General features: G+C 48.7%; 1 protein-coding gene across 13 annotated transcripts in view; it reads right to left on the reverse strand.

Annotated features, from left to right (window-relative positions):
- The window catches only part of LOC142600499 (uncharacterized), a 292,390-nt gene that overhangs the window by 6,383 nt on the left and 270,587 nt on the right, over nt 1-15,420 (reverse strand). For 6 of the 13 annotated variants that reach the window (XR_012834013.1, XR_012834011.1, XR_012834015.1 and 3 more), the window contains 2 exons: nt 11,147-11,263; nt 7,150-7,734 (listed from right to left, as the gene is read on the reverse strand). The exons of 4 other annotated variants lie outside the window; for them this stretch is intronic. The gene's annotated coding sequence lies outside the window, so the exon portion shown is untranslated. 3 more of the 13 variants (XR_012834012.1, XR_012834018.1, XM_075745330.1) reach the window with 3 other exon arrangements.

Consider the following 15,420-nt stretch of genomic DNA (forward strand, 5'->3'; position numbering starts at 1 on the left):
CTTGTGCTCTGTGACGGTGAGCTGGAGCAGGGAGCTGCTCAGACCAGGATGCACAGGAGTACTTAAGTTCCTATAACAACCCTCAGTGAAAACCCCAAAGGAGAGGCACCTATAGCGGTGGGCAGGGAAAGGGTCTTGGCTCCAGGCAGTATCTCCTGAGGGAAGACCTTGGCAAACGTGTGCCTCCCCACTCCTGAGCATCGCTCCTGCTGCACCTTTGTTGCTGGAAGACTTCCTATTTCCATGAGCAGCCAGCCCTCCCAAGCCATAGGAAAAACTCAATTTGCCTATCTTGCCTTGGGGCAGTTTTGCTTTGAAGACCTACAGCACATCCTGCAGTGCCAAAGGGTCATGGCAATGTTTTCACTGTCCAAATTCTTTATCTGCCTAAAAGGCTGTTACTGGGAAAGGGCAGATATGTCTCATTCCTGGCATTGCTGACCACTTCAGCCCCCAGCCAATCTGGTCTCCATTGACTTCAGTAAACTCCTTTGAGTTTGGCTGTGGGAACCCATGGCCATGGTATTGCCAGAATGTTGCATTTGGGCTGAAGCTTCAAAGAAAAGAAAACATGGGCAGAGGCATCCCCATCCCATCATCCTGCTGCAGGAGCTGAACTTGAGCTCTCACCAGAGAGTTACAGAGGTAACCTGCTGGGGCAGCAGAAGACAGAGGTCTGCATGGCCGCAGTACATGGCAGGGTGTGCTGCAGCACGTGTGGGGATCGGGGATCAGTACCTCCCAGCAGTCGTAAAGGTCAGGCCCTCCTTTGCAGCCACATGAGGAGCAGCAGCGCGGCCAGTCCCTTCAGGGCTGCTCTCTCCTCTTCACATCACCCTTGGAGCAGGCAAGCTGCCGCTACTGACCCAGCTCCTTCGGGCACTGTTACTGAGGACACACCATGCCATGCTTGTTTCTTTTATTGCTAAATTCAAGGAATTTATGTCACTTTGAAGTCCACAGTGCGGTGTCCCCAACCCATGCCCACCATGTGGCCTCGCCGCAGGCTGGCACAATGTGAACAGGCCCGGTGGCACAGCTCCTACACCTGCCCTGTGTCTGGTCCTTTCCCTGCCTTGGATGCCTCTCCCTGCCCTTTCCTCCTCTTCTCCAGACTGGGCTGTGGTGTAGGGGAAAAACAAAAATATTACATGCTATTTTTTCCTCTCCTTGGCTGGTCCCTTGGAGATTGCTGCTGTTTTCTCCCAATTACAGAAAATGCTTGAAGCTGTGCAAAGGCTAGCCGCACAATTAGGGAGGCAGCAATGCCCTTCTTAGCTCTGTGGAGTGCAGTCTTGAACCAGTATAGCATGTACTTTCATGCCCTGAAACAGCTTGGGTTTTAATTAGTCTTCACCTGAGCTCTACTTGGCACAAGTGGCCGGAAAGTGCCCAGCTCCGGTTTATCTGGAGCGTCAGCAGAGAAAGAGAGGGCTGGAGCTTGGCCAGCAACATGCGATAGGGAATCCTCCTCTGCCCAGCAACCTCTCCGCTGATGCTGAAGCCAGGGCCTCTTTTGAGATGCGAGATGTCCACTTTGGCTGGGATCTGTGATCGCAGCCTTTGCATCTTCTGTTTGAAACACGGCTGGGGTCTGGGGTTGCCTGCTGCAGGCTCAGCTCTGCCTTTAGCAGCTCCCCGTAGTTTCAGCAGCTTGGGTGCAAACCCCCTCTGCCAAGCTTCACTTAGAAGCACTGGTGCAAAAGGCCCCATTTTGCAGAAAGCCCAGGAAATTACAAAATCTCTTTGGACTTTTCATTGTGGAGGAGCTGCCAATCACACCCAAAAAAAAAATCTACTGTCCTGAAGCAAGTAGTAAAGGCTTTGATTTATCCAGTTAAATAGGAGCACTGCTGAACTCCGTCCTCCTTTTTTATGCATGTTCTCAAACAATGTATTTTCCTTCAAGTAAGCTGCAGAGTGACAGGCTTTCTTCTCCCCGCTCCTATACCAGGTGATGAGTTTTCTGTCACCATTGTCCTGAAAACTTTACAGTTTCCATCAGTTTTGGATGCAAATTTCGTTGCTTTAAGAGAGACACATATGGGCACATGAAAGTCAGCTCGTGTCTAGCTGCTCTTGCACTAAACTTAAAAATCAAGAGCCCAAATGCTGTTCCCAGTGTGCTCTAGATAGTGGCATTGCTTTGATTTGCTGGTGCCACTGTGGTGTGTTTGCTGAGCATTAAGTGTTTTGCTCGTAAATGCTGGTCCACTGCAATGAAAACATCAGATTTAGAGGAAGAAAAGCAAATAAAAAAGATAATATTTAGTCATTTAAGAGACATCACATGCATTCAGCAAAAACAGGGCCAACCCAGTTTCGAATCGGGGGCGTGCTTGAAGGCTGCAGCCATGTATGATGTCCTGAGGGCTGTTGCAGCTGGCCTCCAGGGCCAGGTCTTTCCCCTGCACCCAGGGACCATTTCATGCCTTTTGCAATACAGGAGGGTTCCAAAACGCGTGTCTGAGACCCTTGGGAGGTGAGCACCTCAGCTGCCTCACCACTGCTGGTGCCGGCATAGCTGGACCTTGGCTCCCGGCTTTCGGGTCCTTCCCCACGTAGCACAGCCGGGGCAGGGAGCTGCTCCATGCCACCCTGCTCTTGGGGCTGGAAAACCCCGGCTCCAGCTTAGGTCAGGGCAGGAATGAAAGGAAAACCTTCCTGAAAGGCAAACAAATGGCAAAAGTGAAACGATGAGCCAGCTGCCTGTGAGGAAAATCCCCCCAGCTGCCGCGTGGGTGGTACGGCAACGTGGCCCTGTCCCCAGGACTGCTGGGAAGCCGGGCCCCGCCGGGCAGCTGGGGAGCCGTGGCACGGCAGCGGTGCCGGCTGAGGAGCGCACGTCCTGCACAGCCTGGCCAGCCCGGCCGCCAGTTAAAGTCAGCGGGGAAGGGCCGGGGTACATGTGCGGGAGGTTTTGTGTGGGCAGCCCCGCTCGCAGCCGCAGGGTTTGATGGTAGGAGGGAAGGGGTTTGCTTTGTGTCCGTCCTTCCGCTGGGGAGTGGGGCCGGGTGCCTGATTCGTGCTGCGGTACTGCTTGCCGTGCTGCCGCGTCTCGCTCTGTTTCACACACGTCTTCTCAGCTCCATCACATGTTGGCTTTCTGGCTTTTAGTTAATCCTCTTCCACTATTTGATGCTCACGTCCGAGGGCTCAGCAGTGACCTATCTGCCCTAGCTCTGCGCTGTCCCCCTGGGCCGGAGCGATGCTCACGCGTTTGAAGCAGCGGGAAAGAGCCATCTTTGAGACAGAGGTCCCAAGGCTGTATCAGCAGTTCAGTGCTGCCACGCCGTGGGAGTCCCGGCTCACTGTGCGGTGCCGTCCTGGCTGCCGACAGGCTCCCCGCCAGCCCGGGCATCCCGCTCCCATTCCGTGGGCTCTGCTCAGGACGGCTGTCCCCGTGCGAAGTGAGATGCTTAATTAACTGACTGGGGCTGTAATGCAGGGTACTGATGCGCTGCTCGCTCTTTCCCCAGCCCCACTTCTGGTCTGCACGCAAAACGTAGACCCATCACCTGGCAAGGCTTCGGCCGCACATTCCCAGGGGGTGAGACCTCTCCAGCCTCCACCGCCACCTTCCTGCCTTCCTTTTTAGCTGGTCAAACATCAGCCAGGGCAAACCGCACGGGAGCAAGGGATAAAGTGGTGCAGACAAGTGTTATTTTGCCCTGCCAATCACTCCTCCTTCCTGGGAGCATCCAGACACGCGAATCCCCAGCAAACCTCCCGCTGCCTCGCAGCGGCAGAGCCAGCAGCAGCTCTGCCACCAAAAGGAATTTGCCAGCCATGCAGCAGCTTCTTGCAGATGCTCCAAATGGCATTTGGGGATGGCAAATACAGAAAACCACAGTTTTGCCCTGGAAGGGCAAGGGGTGGTAGTTAGGCTGAGTGCAGTTACCTGAGCTGACTGCTGTATGTAAAGTAGGAGGAGCAGTCCGCTTCCCACCTGCTCCCAAACCAGCCCGGTGGTGGCATTGCCGCTGGGATGGAGGGCTCACGGCCGGAGGGCTCATGGCCGGAGGATCGGCACCGCTCGCTGCAACGCCCGCAGGACGGTTTGCAGCCTCTCACTGAGCCGCGCAGCGCTGCCCTCGAAGACAAACCACCAGCTGCGGGCAGTTCAGCTTGGGAGCGCTGATGGGCCGGCGGCCCAAAGCACTGTGGAGTTTTCCATGGTCAGTTACTGTGCTGGCACGGCCGGGAGCGGCTATTATTAGTTGGTATATGAATCACCCGCAGAACAGGAGTTAGAAGCCTCAGCCTGAGCTGGGCTGAACGCTTATCGGAAAAGCCCCGTTGTTTACAGCCCAGCCAAAAGCCGAAAGTGAGCAGGGCTCAGAGAAACCATCTGTCCAACGCCCGCTTTGGCCCTGGCTGCCGCCTCTTCCAGCTGAGCGGGAAGCACCGGTGCTGGGGGTTTCACGTGGCCCTGATGGGCTGACGGAGGAAGGGAGGAGCAGGAAAACTACAGCTCTCTTCATGCACTGCCAACCCCGGTGCAAAACATCGCAAGAGAAAAAAACTACGGGGGGCTGCAAGCTTACATGATGATCTGACATGTTTGGTTAAAAGGTCACAGCCTGACAAAATGTGCTGGAATGAAACGCAAAGGAAAACACTGGGCTTAGTAGAGTTGAAGCCTAAGGGCTCGTGAGGGGGATCCCATGCTTCAAAACTGGTGACAGGAGAAGCATTTTGGACCATGTGGATGAGGAACACGTGAAATGAGGTCTACCCCCCCCCCGCCCCCCCCACGTGCAATGGGCTTACAGCTGCCATGCTGTGCCACGGCCGGGGCTGCCGCAAAGCGACACCAACGTGTGACACAGGCAGCCGTGGAGCTGGGTGACGGGGCTCTGCAGCTGTAGGGCCAAAACTGGCAGATTACCGGGAGCTCACTGGGTGCAGAGCAAAAGAAAGAAGGGAGGGAGCTGGAAACACATTTGCTTTTCTGGATAGGAAAACACTGACGCCCTTTGATTCCTGTTTTGACTCATTTAAGCCTGGAACTGTAAAAAAGACAGCCCAGTAAGTAACACAACTTGTAGGAGTTGCAGCTGCTAAAGTTTTCCTTCACTCTCCTCCCTAGTAATTTCACCCATGTTGTTCCTCATTTACCCTGTTGCAAATGAGAGAAAGTCCAGTCTCCGGGTCCTCTCATACGATCGTGAATCAAATGCATCAATAATAAAGTTCAGTCATCAGAGCTGTGCTTTGCTTCACCCTGTGCTTTTCCTGCTGAAATTAAAATAACTTACTATGTCATCTTTTCACGGGAGATGAAATACAATTTTATATGCATTGCAAAGTCACACCAAGGCACATTGCGAAGAGCGGCGGAGTACACACCATTTCTTATAGACTAACAAAGGAGCCTTTATTTAATAATGAACTATTACAGCACAGTACAAAGATTTGCTTTGTTCAGTGACTAGAAATTGTTTGCAGATTTTTCTAGCCACCGGGAGTTGACAGTTCACTTAGGAAATCAATTCTTAAAGCGAGAGTGCCTACATGCCTGCTTGGCTCTTGGAGCGCTGCAAGCCCAGAGCTGCACGGGGTCCAGTCCAGCTCTCTTTTTCAGTCGACTGAAATAGAGAAACATTTCTGGATGTATTTCTCAGTGGAGGAAGCAGATCCACAGTTTCAGCTGTTGCCCCTCATTGCCTTCAGGAAAGCTGCAAGCTTCTTAGCCAAGCTGCTGAAAGCACGGGACTAGAGAATGCACCTTGAAGCAAATTCGTACGGGCTGGTCACCTCTGTGTGAGGCAAACACACCGTTTGGGTGGCACAGAGGGCTGAGGTGCGTGGGGTTGACTCAGCTCTCTGCAGCCAAAAAAACCCATATCCTAGTATAGATGATAGATAGAAAGAAAGGTGTACATTGACTGGGGTGATTTTTCTCCCCTCCTAATCCCTCCCTCCATTTCTATTAACAGGCATTGGTACCAATCCAGCCATGGGGCACAGGCACGCGGGGTCCCTGGGTATCCCACCCCATGCGCTTGCATCTCTGGTGAAGGAGGTGATTATCTGGGACAGCTCATTTCGATCGCACAGGGCAGGTCAGATTGTGCCGCTTGGCTTGAACACACAAGTCCCACAGGCAGGCACTTAATGAACGAGGAGCAAAGACGTTCTTTTCCAGAGGGGGCCAGTGGCTGGCCAGAGGGAGGGAACAAGAACCGGCATTCACCCAGGGCTGTACCTCCATACCTGTGACCCGATGCCACCCCACCCTGGGGGCAATGCAATTACCAGGCTGTTTCTCATCACGCACCTTTAACCATTCTGTTCGTCCCAGTGAGCTTCTTGCAGCAGGGTGAAGGAGCAGGAACATGGTTGCCCTTTAACTCCAAGGGAGGGCACTTAATGAACATACCTCTCCTTACCTCCCAGCTGGCTTTCCCAGAAATATCCAAGCACAGAGCAAGGAGCTGCCTTGATAACAAATAATTTGGCAGGTTTAAAGGCACCACAACCCTAGTTCTGCCTAGCAGCTGGAGAAAGGGGATCTCTGAAAAGTCCCAACACAAAAATGTCCATCAGTGTGCTGCTGAGGCTGAGGAACCCAAGTCCTGAGTTCAGGAGAGCTCCTAAATCCCCACATCAGTCTCTGAGGACTTCCACTCCTTAGGTCTTTCCAAAGTACATCACGTGCATGTGCAAACACATACGTATACACACATGGGGGTTTTTTTGTTTGTTTGTCTGTTTTTAAGCAAATTAACTCACTTTTCTGATTTTCCTGGGAGAGAAACTAAAGGCCCCTACAGCCCCAGCCCCTCTGTGTCAGTTCAACAGCAGGGAGTTGAAAATTTGGCACTTGGCCCACGCATTAGCTTCAGGTTAGCACTGAGCAGAACCAGTTGCAGCAGATCTGAAAAGCCTCATCTCTCCTCTGCACCCTGCTTTGTACTGCCGGGCTCTGCTGTCATTTCTGCATGTGCCACCTCTGCAAATGCAAAGACTGTCAATACACAGGCTTGTCATGTACTGGGACGCAGCAGCAAGAAACTTGCCAAATGCATTGCCCCATGACATCACTTGAGCTTTTGTTTGTCTCTCAATGGTGAGAAAGGAAAAGAGAAAAGTAGGGGGAGGAATTTGAGTTGGAGCAGCTCCCTCTAACCATTTATTATTTACCTTGCGTGCATACTTCATGCTCTTACTCATGGGGTTACAGTCATGGGTGCACATAAGGTCTTGAGAGTCTTCAGCAGTAATCCCTCGACAGAGGAGCTGGCTCATGGCATGCTGAAAGCAATTTTACTTCATTACTTTTCTCATCAGATAACAACATAAAGTAACTTAGTTGGTGCTTCTGGCAACTTCCTTTCCCCATGCGTCCCTGACACACACGTAGCATGGGAAATGCTCCTCTCTTTCAACACGCAGCTCAGCGCTAGGCCAGGCGGCTGGGCAGAGGACATGGACAGAGCTGAGCCATCAGGAGCTACAGCACAGGGCGCAGACAGCCAGCGTCCCACTGGAAGATGCCCAGGTGTCCATGGCACTTGGAAGAGCCCTAGACGGTGAACGTCCTTTGCTCCAGGCCTGTCTTGGGGTGTGAGCACTCAGCAGCACCCCAATGCTCCATGGGGATGTGAAGATGGCCCCACTGTATTGAAGTCTGGAAAGGAGAGGTGAGGAGGAATGAGGGGCCGGAAGCAGGGAAGTAAATGGTCACGCAGTGAGTTGCAGTGATGTCAGGAAGGCAGTAACTCTAGCCTGCAAACAGAAAAGCAGAGGTACCTGCTCTGGTTCAAAACAAACATAGTCTTGGCACTAAGGTGACATCCCACGGTGCCTTTTACAGGCACTTTTCTTAGGCCATTTCCTCTCCAGCGTTGGGCTCCTTGCCTCCTGTCCCACAGTGAAATAAGCTCCAGCTGAGCCAATTTACCCCACTCTGCTGTGGTTACTCGGCTTTTGCGGGCAATGCCCTCATCGTAGCTTGGCCCTTCGGTCCCAGATCAAATCATTTGGTTTGGACACCAGATAAAGGATGGGCTTCATCTAACTTTACAGACTTAGACTTGGCCTCTTCGTTGCAGCTCCTTTTACAAGCAAAGAAGAGAAATGGGCAAGATTCGCCTGACCTGTTTTAGACACTGACCTGGGGAGGGGATGACTCATAGCTGTGCCTGTATTTCCCCATATTCTCCTCCATAAAGGGAGCCTAGCGTGACTAGCTCAGATGGAGACATCTATGTTTAGTCAGATGAATCCCACCCAAAGTGACTGCAGCTGCTGGAGGAACATGAGCTTTCTCATAATCGCTTCCCTTCCCCATAGTTTTGGGGCAGAGAGGATTACTTGAGCTGATGAGTCCTTGAAGGATTCTTTGAAAATTGCACAAAATCTGCTCGGAAGGATGTGTGTCTGCTTGCATCAGGCCTAAACGTGGTTCAGCGAGCTGTGGAGGTCCCAGGCAATAGGGCATTCAGAGGGCAACACAATACTGGCGTTACCACGCTCTCTGCTAGCGGGCAGCCTGAAAATGGAAAAAGCAAAGACAGTAACAGAAGGAGCATCCAAGACATCTCCTGGGTTTGGACAGCTACTAAGTTGGCCACATCCCAAGAGAAACAACTTCCGCTCTGTCCCCTGGCTCCTACCCCTACCTCCGCCTTCCTCCTTTCCCTCTGCTTTCTTCAGTCATTTCCCTCCTGAATAGAAACTTTTGGGAGGCTTATTTCCTTGCACCTGTTTCAGCTGTGATGTAACTGCGGTAATAACTCAACCACTGTTGGATGGAAGGTTGCAGTTATTTCTTGGTTTCTTTTTTCTTTTTTTTTTTTTTTTATTTTATTGCATTATGGTTATATTTAGAGATGGGTCCGGATCAGAGCTGCACAAGAGGAGCACTCCCACGGTTTGGGAAGGTCTGGAGCAGGACTCAGACCTCTTCATCTCAGCTGGCCTTCCTCTTGCTAAAGCGTGGATCCAAAACCCAAGGTCTAAAGCTGGAAAAGTTGAAATATAAGTTGTAGCTCAAACTCTGTAGGTGAGGCCAGCCTGCGGTTGTGGTGGGACAAAGCAATCCGCAAAAACTTAAATTCTGCCATAGCATCAAATATCTTTCTGCACTCCTTGATGGGAAAGAAGGTCATTAAGGAAGGTTGGGAAAGCCAGCTGCTGCCTTGCCTTCCAGAAGAAGTAGATGAGACAACACAGAGATCAAACTTAATGGCAATAATGTAGGACTCCATGCCAGGAATATTGCCTATGTGGCCTTGATCCCTCTCTGCATATTTTAAGATCTCATGTCCTTTAGTCGCAGAGAAAAGCACACTTTTAGACCTGTTGTTTGATATGACTAGACGCTTCCTTCAAAGTCACGTTTTGAGCTCCTAGCTCTCAGGGTTGATGATGAGCCTGTTATGACCGACTGATAGGAGCTCCCATGCTGCACAGCCCGGTCAGCAGTGCCGGTGGTGAGCCCGAAGGCTTCAGCTAGAGTAAGGCAGCACAGGCCCCTGAAAGTGAAGCTGCTCCGTGCCACAGGTGAAGACCAGCAGAGACCAATGCAGGGAACTGGCTGATGCAATGTGCCCGAGTGATTTTGGCGGGTGATTCAGAGGCCACGTGGCAGGGCAATGCAGACCTCCCCCAAGCTCAGCAAGTCCTCAGGGAGGTGGCAATCACAGGTGGGACCACAGGCAGGTCCCAAGGGGAGAGACGTCACAGAATCACACAGGATGGTTTGGGTTGGAAGGGACCTTTACAGGTCATCTGGTCCAACCCCCTGTGCTGCACCAGCTCACACCTTCCAAAGCATTTACCCCATCTATTTCCAATGCTTCAGAAGAAGGTGAAGAAAAGCCTGTTTTGTACTGGAGAAGAAAAGTCTCTGGCCTGTTGTGGCCCAAAACCTTAAAGCTGAAGGCTGGGCACTGTTGCTGTCTCAGTGCAGAGCTGCAGCAATGAGCAAATTGAGGGAAATGCCAATTATTAATTTTTTTTTTCCACCACCATGACAGAAAGGGACAGGAATGAAAATTCAGAGATGATAATCCCAATCAAACTTTACCCACCCATGCTGGAGAGTTTCTCTCCTATGGTGGACTCAGGCATGTCTGTTCAGGTAACCCCCTGAGGTGATTTTACCATCTCCTGCCTGGTAAGCATTACCCACCATTAGGAAGTAAGGTCTCATGTCACAGCTGAATTAAAGTGTCACAAAGACATACCGAACCTTGCCTTAGAAAAGGTGACCGGGTTGCACACTTTAACCCTTACATGACAAAAAGGCTTTTATTTTCCCAGCCGCCATGTCAGTGGCCCTCCCTCGTGTTTCCATGTTCTTAATAATGTGGACACCCGGTGAAGACCACCACCTGGTGCTGCAGCCCAGGGATGTTCCTGCCCATGCTTCTACCATCCCTGAGTCCCATGATTTGCTTCTAGGTTCCCAGAGTCAGCTGAGCCCTCTTAGCCCCACTGAACCAGCAGCTATTGTGGAGGTAGTTACCACAATGACCCCATAATCCTGTTTTCCAAGGCAGAGTCTCCTGTCCTGTAGGTACTGCCTGAACTCTTTGTTCCCAGATGTATTACTTTTCATTTAGCTAAATTAAAACACATTTTCTTGGATTGTGACCATTCAGCCAGGCAATTCCGATCCCTCTGTAACAGTAAACTATCCTCGCCATTATTTACTGGGCTGCAGGTGGACAGACTGAAACACTAGCTCTGCACGGGCTGCCCCCATTCAGCTCAATGGACTGTTGATGCTGTACAATAATGACAACTATTTCGGTGTCCAGGGAAAAGATTATTTCATAGCTGACTCTTTCAGCTGAAATATTCATCTCTTCTGAGATTTGGGAGCACATTTGGGATCGCTGAAGGAGTAGCATCTTTTTTCTCCACAGACTGTCTCATCGCTGCATGATAACAACCTCTCACTGCCTCCCCCTCTCCATTTCCTCTGTATGTGGAAAATCACAGATAAGAAAGACAAGGAAAACAGATTTACTTCATTAGTTTATGCTCCGAGTCATGCAATGGCAGAGCCACTGAACTGACACCAACCTCCTCCCTGTCCACCCGCCACAGCTGCATCCTACCCTGAGCCACATAATGAGGCCAAATGAGGAAACTGAGGCACGGGAAAGATGAAAAATCAGACTGTCACCTCCCATGCTGATGCACACGAACTGCTGCAGTGAGGTTTCCTTTGCAGTATAACAGCTCCTGGTACAATGTAGGCAGGTAGAGGCCTGGAAGACCTCTCCATGGCAATTTTAACACCCTAAAGCAATTACAAACAAATTAAATACATTTATTGGATAAACACTTTTTTTTTTGGCCTGCTGTCTATATCCACAGCATACCCAAGATGACAACAGGATAAATACTCTTCCCACGCAGCTCCAGTAAGGTCAGTAAACCTATCCCAGGAATGAGTTTGACTTCATTTGGGGCAAAGCTACCCTGCAAAACCATTACTGCTAACAGCTCTGTCTCAAGCGTGCAGGCACACCAGCTCTTTTACTCCCGCTGTGCTGCGTGGCCTGAATGCGTTGCAGCCTGCTGAAGAGATGACATGGCTTTTCAGATCTTCTCCTGGGTTATGGCACAGAGGAGCTGTACAAATGAGGACAATAAAACAAATCTAAGTGATCTGCCAAAGGTCAGATCCTATTCCTGTTCCCGGGGTAGGATGAGCCACCGGGTCAGGGAACTTGCCCTCTGTTTGTGACAGTGCATTAAGCAATTTTCCAGGAAAATCGCTCTGCTATGACCACATCTAAACCATAGCATTAGTAAGAAACATGCAGCCTTATAGAACGGGCTTTAAAAACAGACCACACTGCATTCGCTTGGCTACAGAGATGCATCATAAACGTGGTGTGTGTGGCTTACCACCTAGTCTCTTACCCCTCCGTTTATTGAATCAGAGGGTGGTGTCGTCATAGCACATGCTGCAAAGGCCACCGGGCCACACACGTACCTTTCTCGTGCACGTTGCCTAAATCCCATTGATCAATGACTTCCTGCACGGTTACTGGAATGCTGTGGGAAGAGGCACATAAAATTCCCTGCTCTCATTTAGCCCTCCTGTCAAAGCTAGAGAAGTCCTGGCCCAGCTTCAGCTACAAAAACATATGAAATATATCAGCTGAGGCTGAACGGAATAGAAACCGATGGCCAGTCCGGATATTGCTGCTATTTTGCTGAGAAGGTTTACTTCCGAAGCCAGTGCGGATGATTCATTCAAGAGCCCAGGTGCTCAGACACTCGCCAGGTACTATGGTAAAGGGGTCCAAAGCCAGGCTAAAGGTAAATCACATAAATCCACTACCTGTAGGCATAACATACCAATGGCTAAAACACCATGAGAATGATGAAAAGCACAATTAATTTTCTAATATTCCTACTTTGTTCTTCTTTTCACGACTTCATCTTGGGCACTCACAATAAAGTAACCAGAGAACTGCACAAAGAGTGGAAGCTCTATCTTGCAAAAGGCTTCCAGATTTTGATATCTGGCTTCATTTCAAAAAAAGAATGGAAAACAAAAATGTTCACATACTTCTAATGAGGGTCTTGATTAAAAACAAACAAACAATGGAACAACCAATAGTTATTGATTGCTTCAGCTCTATGGGGCTCAACTTGAAACACTTTAAAGCAACCCGAGTGCAAGAAGTTAGATGGTTAATGCCTTTTGAAAATCAAGTTATTTATAATACACAAACCTGAGTGCACAAAATAGAGACTCAAAAAACCATTACTTGCTTACAAAAAATGAAGCCCTCACTAGAAACATGCAATTTTGAGACATGAACAGTGAAGCTTACACAAAACCAGATCCACCAGAAACACACAGTTTCTTGTTTCCCTTTCTAGACAGTTTTAAAGTTGGATTATCATATTCACATCAAACATAGTTTGCATAGAAACAACTGCAGGGAACTGCAAGCTCATTGTAAAAGAAAAAATCAACAACAGTGTCAATTGTGATTGTAAACTACAAATAACAATAGAAATGTCTACATAGATCTAAAAATTAGTAAATAAAACCCCCACATGTATGTGTTTTTCTTTCACTTACTTACAAACTCATGCAATTAAGTTAAAGTCCTATTTGGCTAGAAAAGTTTGTTAAAAAATAAATGCGAGGCAAAATCTTATTCCACAGCTGGATTAGTTTAATCATATGTATGGTAGCAGCAGCATGTGCATCACCATGCTAGGAAGAAGCCTAGTCTGAAACCCCAAATCCGTAAGGCTGGATTTTTAAAGATTGTAAAATGTTGAAAGGTGATGCTCGCTGGGACTTTCATAACAGCTTAGAAGCTCGATGTACAAAGCTATTCATTCAGAAATACACTTTAATAAACCACTTAGCTGTTGTCAGCCAGCACCAAAGCTCTTTAGGTTCTTTAGGCAAGCCAAAAAACCAGGAGAAAAGCTTCAAAAAGTTTCATCCATAGTATTTACTTTTTTGTATAATCAGAGCATTGTAACTATTTGTGTTAAGGGTATCCTCTGCATATAGAAGTGTGCAGGAATGCCAGAAGTGGGGATGAAGAAGAAAAGTACCTAAGCAACAGTGACAGAGTGGGGTGTCTCGTGTCTCAGACCAAGGAGCTTGGCTTTTCCTGGCTGTATTTTCTGGCTGATTTTTAAATTAGCCACTCGAGGCAAGTAGAGAGGAATCTCAAATTCAGCATGGCAAAAAAGAATCAAGCCGATCTGATAACGAACTCAAAGAATGAACTGTTTTTCCAGCTGTTTGAATATTAATTCTGGGAGTTGGGGTAACTGGTGAGGGAAAATGAGGTTCAAAAGTGGCATTAGCCTGGCTGGGCTGAAAAACCTCCAACAGCAGGATGTTGTAATCTCATCAGGAATGGAATGTGTAGCGGGTGCCATCGCCTTCTGGGGACTCACAGAGAGCAGGGGTTCTTGAATTTGGGTGACTGCTCTCATAGAGAAAACCCAAGAGGAAATATGGGGAGCTTTCAACATTGCTTGGCCAAGGAAAAGAAAAGGTTGATTTATTCCTTCAGCAGCTGTCTTTTACACAGGAAAGACAAATGTGTGTTGGTTGTTACAGGTGACTTTAGTTTGAGAAAAATATTTGTCAGGTCCCATTGATCCAGTGGTGAAACAGCCTAGAGTTTCTAAAGCTAGCAGATAATACCTACACAGCAATTGCACACAGAAGGAAATGACTTTACTATGGACCTTGTTAAGGCAGATAACAGCTGATTGATTCCTGAGCTGGAAGTGGCTAGTTGCGTCGGGACAGTTAATTATGGCCCGATTACATTCTGTACGCGCAAAGGCAGGAGTTTGTCAAGTAGTGATTAAAATACCTAACTGCTGTATCAAAGATGTTTCCCCAAGTTTCTGAGAACTACAAGCCAAATTAGCTAGGATGCAAAATCTAAATAGAAGAAATTTGAATGAAAATTGTAGAGGCATAATAAAAATAAAATAGTTAGTCAACCCTCCACAATCAAGCTTGGAGCTTAAGCTAAAAGCTTATCCAAATTCAGCAGCAACTGGAATTTACTAATTAATTAGGTAACAAAGAAGGGAGAAAAAGAGTAAAGAATATTGATCACATTGTGAAATGCAGAAAAGCAGTGAGAGAAACTGTGGGCCTTGATGGAAACAGTCCTTCAGTGGGGAATGTATTTAGGAAGAACAAGGAGTTAAAAAAAATACATTAAGAAGAAAAAATAATCCTGGCAATGGTAGACAGAAATTGCAAAACCGGTAACGTTGATGCAGAAAAGGCTGAAATAGTTACGTATTACTTCTGTATTGGAAAGGAGTGGCAAGGAACTTATTTTATATGAGAAGGCAAGTTATCTTCTAGTCCATTAGGAAATGGATAACTTAAAATTCATCAGTGTCGTCTTCTGCCTGAGAGCTGTGCCAAAGTGGTCTCCAGAGGCATCCTACAAAAAGCTCGGGTTTAGAAAAACCAGTCTATAGGAGAGGCTTGAGCTGTAGGTAAGCGGAAAAGCCCCGGGGCGATATCCCTCTGCCCTGGGCCAGGAGCGGGAGGTGGGATGAAGGAGAAAGGGGGGCAGAGGAGAATCAGGGCACTGCAGCCTTGCTCTCTGGCCCTGGAGTGCTGGCTGCGGCTGCAAGCCATGACTGCCAAAGAAGTGTTAAAAACCTGCCAAAAACCCACACAATAAATGGCAAAACTGCATCTGAGTGAGAGACTTTCAGAGAGGAGTTTATTCCTGTCATCACAAGGAAGATTCAGAGGCACCTCAATTTCCGCGTGAAGGACAGAAACAGTCCCTACTAAATCTTGCTCTGTCTAGCAGAGAAAGCCATCACAACAGCTCAGGGATGAAAATTCAAACCAGATCAAATGAGAGTTGGCACCAAGTGTTAAGAATGAGAACGAGCAAATTAGAGAGGTCGTGGATGGCT

This window comes from Balearica regulorum, chromosome 2 (genome assembly GCF_011004875.1).
Source record: "Balearica regulorum gibbericeps isolate bBalReg1 chromosome 2, bBalReg1.pri, whole genome shotgun sequence".
Classification (NCBI taxonomy): domain Eukaryota; kingdom Metazoa; phylum Chordata; class Aves; order Gruiformes; family Gruidae; genus Balearica; species Balearica regulorum.